Here is a 6487-nt window from a genome sequence, read left to right on the forward strand (position 1 = left end):
TTATCCGCCCAGTACCGTGGGTGCCACACGGCTGACGGCTCAAAGATACCAAAAGCTATTTATTAGTAGTAATTACAAAGGAATTGCCACACAACTTCTATCCTGGGCTCCTTTGGCTCTGATTGGTTGGTGGCGTCGGGATGTTGGTCATTCTCAGTAAGCCAGATGCTGCACAAATACAGATAATAATAAGAACTAAGGCCTTGTTTAGTTTCAAAACGATTTTTTTTGGGTGTCACATTAAATATGTTGGCATATATTTGAAGTACTAAATATAGACTAATAAATAAACAAATTATATATATTTGAAGTACTAAACATAGACTAATAAAAAAATAAATTACACAGCTCACTTGGAAACTATAAAACGAATTTATTAAACCTAATTAATTCGTCATTAGCACATGTGGGTTACTGTAGCATATGGCTAATCATGGGCTAATTAGGCTTAAAAGATTCGTCTCGCGATTTACAACCAAACTATGCACTTAGTTTTTGTTTTTGTCTACATTTAGTGCTCTATACATGTGTCCAAAGATTCGATGTGATGGATGAAAAGTTTTTGGATGAAAAACTAAACAGGGCCTAAGAAGCACAAATACAAAAAAAATAAATTAGTACTCATTTGGAGCCCAGCCCATCGTAAAACAAAGTTCCAACAATGGTATTTAAGCACACAAACACCATTCAAGCTACCGTGACTAAATTTCTTCGGTGACCGCTGGGCGCTGGCGGCTATAATGTGCTTACTACAAAAGATATCCCCTCGGACTCCTAGGTCCACTTCAGCAGATATCTCGGAGAAATAAGCGTGCATCTATCAAGTATGTATCCAGTGAGTCGAATCCAAGCTCCACGTCAGCGAGAACGCCCGAGAGGAAAATGAACAGAACGCACAAGCAAACAGAAGGTACGTAAAGATAACAAAAAGAAGCCACATCGTTCTTGCCTGGGACGAGGAGTGAGGTGACGGTGGCGGAGGCCTAGCAGAAGCAGAGCAGCGCTGGCCTGGCAGTCCCGGCACCTTGCCCACGACGAAAAGGGTCCTTCCCCAGCGCCTCCACCTCCCTGGCTCGTGTTACTGGCTTTACTGCACAGCCACGCAAGCCGCCGCCGTCGCCGTCGCCAGCGTAGACGCTATTGGCCTGGTCAGGGAACATAACTGTCAGGGAACCCTCGCAGGGTCCTTGCGCTCCTTGATCGTGTCAAATTTTTGGAAACAAAAAATTAGGAGAGGGGGACGCGCGAGATCTGGAGGGGAAGTTTTGCGTGGTGCACGGTGCAGGGATTGCGCGGGGTGAGATGGGTGAGAAGCCAGGCTTCCCACATCCAATCGTGGCCATCAGATTTGATTTAGATGTTTTATTAGCCCTTGATTTTAATGAAGACGGATTCTTGTGTGTATTTTTCTGGGTGCACAATGGTTGGAGGCTCTCAGTAGGGGACGTTTTACTGGGTAGACCAAGTATAATTTAAGTGTTCCATTATAGTAGAGATTTGATCAGTGAGTGTGGTTTGTGTGGGGAATAACTCGCCAGCTAGTCAGAAATTGATTCAAATCGCCATCACTCCTGGATAGTGAGCACTTGACTTGAGCTTCGTCCTCGTAGTAAGGACTATGGAACACTCTGGTTATGTGATGTGATGAAAGTTGAATGCTATATGATGTGGTACTATCATATTGAAACAACTGTTTCCAATAGTACAGGTGCTAACCTAGATGGTAGCTAATGATACTTAAACTGAGCTAAATAAAAGCAAGAGGTTTCATATATAAATTTTTGGATGGGTTAAGCTTTTATGCAAAAGGGTTTATGATGGGTAAGTCTAGCTAAGTACATTCTCATACTCAGGGTTCTATTCCCATGTTGTTTTGCAGATGAGTAGATGTATTATGGTTATTGCATCAACTACTTGTACCTAGCAATGGGTGATGACTGGACCAAGGGCAATGGTCACTCTACCTCCTCTTTTGCTTCTGTGGGAATGATTAGACTTTGGCACTATGTGATTTCAAACTAAAATGCTTCCGCTACTGTTGAACTTGGTTTGTAATAACTATGTTGAACTCTGTTGTAATTTCTGAAATATTGTGAACTGAATGAAGCTTGACAGTGACTCCTGAACTTATTACGATCTTGGCTATGAGTACAGAAAAAGGTTTGAAATCCCTTGAGATTTTACGGACTATCGGGATTATATGGGCTTAAGCTACATGGTTTGACTATGTAAATGGTCGCTGTCAGGCTTAATATCTTATAATTTGGACGGTTTTGTTACAGCTGGTATCGGAGCAAGGTTTAGCAGATTATTGTTCATAAGTATGTTTTAAAACAAATTAAAATGGTTTAACAAACTAATTCCCTATTACTAATGATCAAGGTGTTAAAACGAATTTTTGGAAAACTATGAAGTACGCCAGTGGTCATATCCTTTATACCCTGTTAAGAACTCTACGGTGGCTAGTTAAGTACTAACTTGGGGGTTGTGCATCATATTTCTATTTTCATCGCTCATACGACGTGCAATAGTATGAGTGCCATTCAGTTGAATGGTAATGAATGGATCATTTTTCCCCTACGCCTTGGTAAGTGAGAGTTGTGAGAGCATGATCAGATACACTGCCGGTCTAGGGAAGTGCTTCAGGTTGCTATGTCCTACACACATATTTCGTGTGCTTGAAAAACAGTACCGCATGGTGGGTGATTCCGTCCTGAGTGGCGATGTTGTCATTAGGGTGATCATGTGGGTAGTAGCATGCCACATACAAGTGTGGGGTACCTGTGTGTGTGGAATGCGTAGCTTTAATTCCTTTTCTGCATGTTTCATGCTGTGGTTGGACTAAAATGAGTTTTCTGTAGGTACCCTAACCACGTTTCCGAAGAGAGTGATAGTTACGTTGACGAGAGAACATTGTATGCCACCGTATATACCGATTAGTATTAACCCTTGTTTCTAAGCTTGTGAGATCATAAGTTTCGTGCATGCATCATGTTCATTTCATATCATTGCTGTAACAGAGCCATCCAATTTATAAGAATTCAAGTGAATTAGCGACCACGAGAGTAGTCAAGCCAATGGACTTGAACGCATATAAACCCGGTAGTCCAACGAAATCTTAAAAGATCTCGATTCGACCAACATACAACTAGGACCGTACATGATCAAGCATTTGCATCACAGATTACAACCATTCAACACAGAACATAGTTTTACACACATCGGAGTTCAATAAAGTTATTACAACATAGTTCGGTAGTGGAAGCAATGTAGTTTTGAAACAACACACACTTAGTTTAATTATATGCCAGTTCCATGATCATCCCAACAAAAGCATAACCGAAGATACAAGAGGTCATCTTGCCCAAGATCTACTCATCATCCGCAGCTGGATGGTGACAGTTAGCACAGTAGCCATGATACACGACATCATCTACAACAAGGGTAAATAAAACCCTGAGTACGAGAATGTACTCAGCTAGACTTACCCGTTATAAACCAGAAATAAAGTGACACCAAGGAGTATGCAAGGCTCATATTTCTGGGCTGGTTTGACTCACATTTTGCATAAAAGCTTTAGTTTTTGAGTAACCCATTTATAACATTTTCAGCAGCAAGTTATTACTTAAAACAGCTATCCACTAGATTAGCACCTATTCTAAGTATACAATTGAGCATTAAGCATCACAATAATAACGATATCCGAATTATCACATAGCCATCATCATTCTCATCATAACCATTAAGTATATTTAGTGAGAACTATGTTGCCGCTGCTCGAGTCAAGTTCTCACTATCTGGGAGAGACGGCGATTCAAATCGATTCCTATCCAGCTGGAGGGGTATTCCTAGCACTCACCTAACCATACCTCGCGAGGGCAGCTCCGATCACCTTGAGCACAACTCTGGACCAATTCGCGGGTCCGTACGGCGCCACACCCCCAGGGACCGCCAATCTGCCAGGGTCAGTACTCTAACCTGACACCTCGATCTTACGCCATTGACTCCCGCACATCCTTGCTACCAACCGGGGTGTGCACTTAAACCGATTGATGTATCCGACCAGAGATGCACTCGTAGGCTTCGCGGTCGGAACGACTTATCTGTCCAACTAACTGTTAGGCATGTGTTCAACATGACAAGAGCACGTACAGCGTATCGGTCTTTAAACGACACAGACGGGGACAGATTCACACACAAGACCTCCATGCCTTGTTGCTTCACTATCGTCATCCCACCCGATCTCATTTCATTATTAGCGCATGTTTATTTCCACGATAGCAAATATAGCCAACCGTGATCAAGTATCCACCTATCTCTCGCAGGTGACAGGAATCACCCGGCTTCTACCAAGCTAAGCATGGCTAAGCATTAATTCGATCCTAGACCTACTCAGGTGAGATATAAGGTGGATGTTGACGGTCCTTAAGTACCAAATATAATCATCAAATAAATAAAGAAAAGGATCCAAATGCAACCAACACCCAGACTTAGGGTTTTATCTGACAGAATTCCACGAGTTTTGGTGTTTGTCTATTTCTGTAGGGGGTTATTAGGAAATATGGAGGAAAGGCCCACATGTCGGGTTTACAAAGAGATATTAACGTGCCGCGCAATTTTCTATCATCTAGAAGACTCCAGAAGCCACGGGAATGAACGGGAGGCCGAGCGGGCCTGGGGGCAGGGCGCCCGCCCTCCCCCCTTGGGCGCCCGCCCAGGTGTCTCAGCCAATCAGGCTCCACCTCGCGGATTATGCTCCACCGACCTAAAGGATTAAGAAAAACCGTGCGATTAAAGTCGATTTGATCCGACGGCCCACGTTCATTTGGAGGGGCTATATAAGCAGGCCCCCTTGCTCCTGGAGGAGTGCAATCCCATTATTCATTAGCATATTTTCCAGAGAGGATTCAGAGAGAGAGGTCCCTTTAGGGTTCCAACCTCATAGGGCTTAGCATCCAATGTGAGATTAGAATTAGTTCTTTTAGATTGAGAGAGATAGAGTGGAGGTGTAGAACAGAGGGAGCCTGGCCTGTCGGTGTCTACTCCGATGTTGTACCTGCGGGATCAAGTCTCCTAACCCGAGGCTTGCTCCTAGGATTCCTTAGTATTTCGACTTCTAAATTCTAGTAAGTTCTTTGTTCTTATTGTTTTTTTTGGTTTATGAGTTACTTTAATATCTTCCAGTAGAGTTTAGAGTAATCATTGCTAGCGTAAACGTGGTGTTTGGGCTAGGGTACTCATAGATATCCCCTGTCTAGCCGGACCGTGGTAGTAGCGAGGAACGTGACATTTCTATTGCTACCTTTGTAGCCCACATCCCGTTAGCAGGATCGGTAGAGTTTATCGGTGCGGGTCGAACATCCTTTGTGGTGTCTAGATTCCGTAAGCCTCCCCAATAGAATAGTAGATCATCCTTACCAAGGTTAGATCATCCTTTGTTGGTTTGGAAGTACTCGACATACTTCTATTGACATTTAAATTAGGCGTGGTGCTTATATTAAATAGCCTTCCTTAATCTGATTAGACATGGAGTCTAGTTTGGTTACTGAACTAAAAACTGCTTGAGTAGACATTGGTATATTTTGTCGGACTAACCCCTGTAGGAAAACTTTCAATATCAACCTAGGAAGTCCTAAGATACAAACTCACATTGGAGACAAAGGAGACACATGAAGTTTAATGATTTGAACAAGGAAGACATAGCTCATTCATCATAGAGAGATGATCCATGGAACGAGACAAAGAGTGCCACAAACACGGTGCACAACCGCTAAGAAAGGAAAGCTTCCACAATGTGATACTGTACCATAACTCTTCAAGTAAGGTAACATCTTAAGGTACTCGACTATCACTTTTATAAGCTTCTCCTTGGTTCTGGTGTTCACATGAATAAAGAGACAAATATAAATTAACCAACCCAATTAGTTCAACATGTTTAGTCCTTTAATATTTGTTCTTAGTACTACCTTCGTGATCCCACACTCCTAATCATATAAGCTAAAATGTTGCACATTCAATCTTCGGAAGATATAAAAAAATATAAATATAGATAGATTATCTTTCCATTAGGTCGAGCGATCTGATCTGACAAATGTTTTAAATGCTACACTCATGATCTTATTATCCATCAACTTTGTCTTGCTCACTATGCTTAAGGTTAGAGAAGAACAAATACACTTTTGGTTCTGTTGTTGTTTTTCACCAACGGGACCCATGCACTTGATCTCTGCCTTGTCTCTATAAGCAGGTACACTTCGAGCAAAACCTGAAGGAGTTTTACAACTCCCAAATTCCATCAAGTGAAGGACTTGGATCTACGAGCATAAACACACTGAGCAGGATGCTGCCAATGCTACACCTCGAACTACTGGACAAACAAATAACATGGGTGACACCGTATCAAGAGGTGCAGATGTCATGGCCCACACCTAAGCAAATGATGCACTTAAAGGATGAACACGGTGAGAAGTCTTGTCCTGAAGACTTA

The sequence above is a fragment of the Sorghum bicolor genome, chromosome 3 (assembly GCF_000003195.3).
Source record: "Sorghum bicolor cultivar BTx623 chromosome 3, Sorghum_bicolor_NCBIv3, whole genome shotgun sequence".
Lineage (NCBI taxonomy): Eukaryota > Viridiplantae > Streptophyta > Magnoliopsida > Poales > Poaceae > Sorghum > Sorghum bicolor.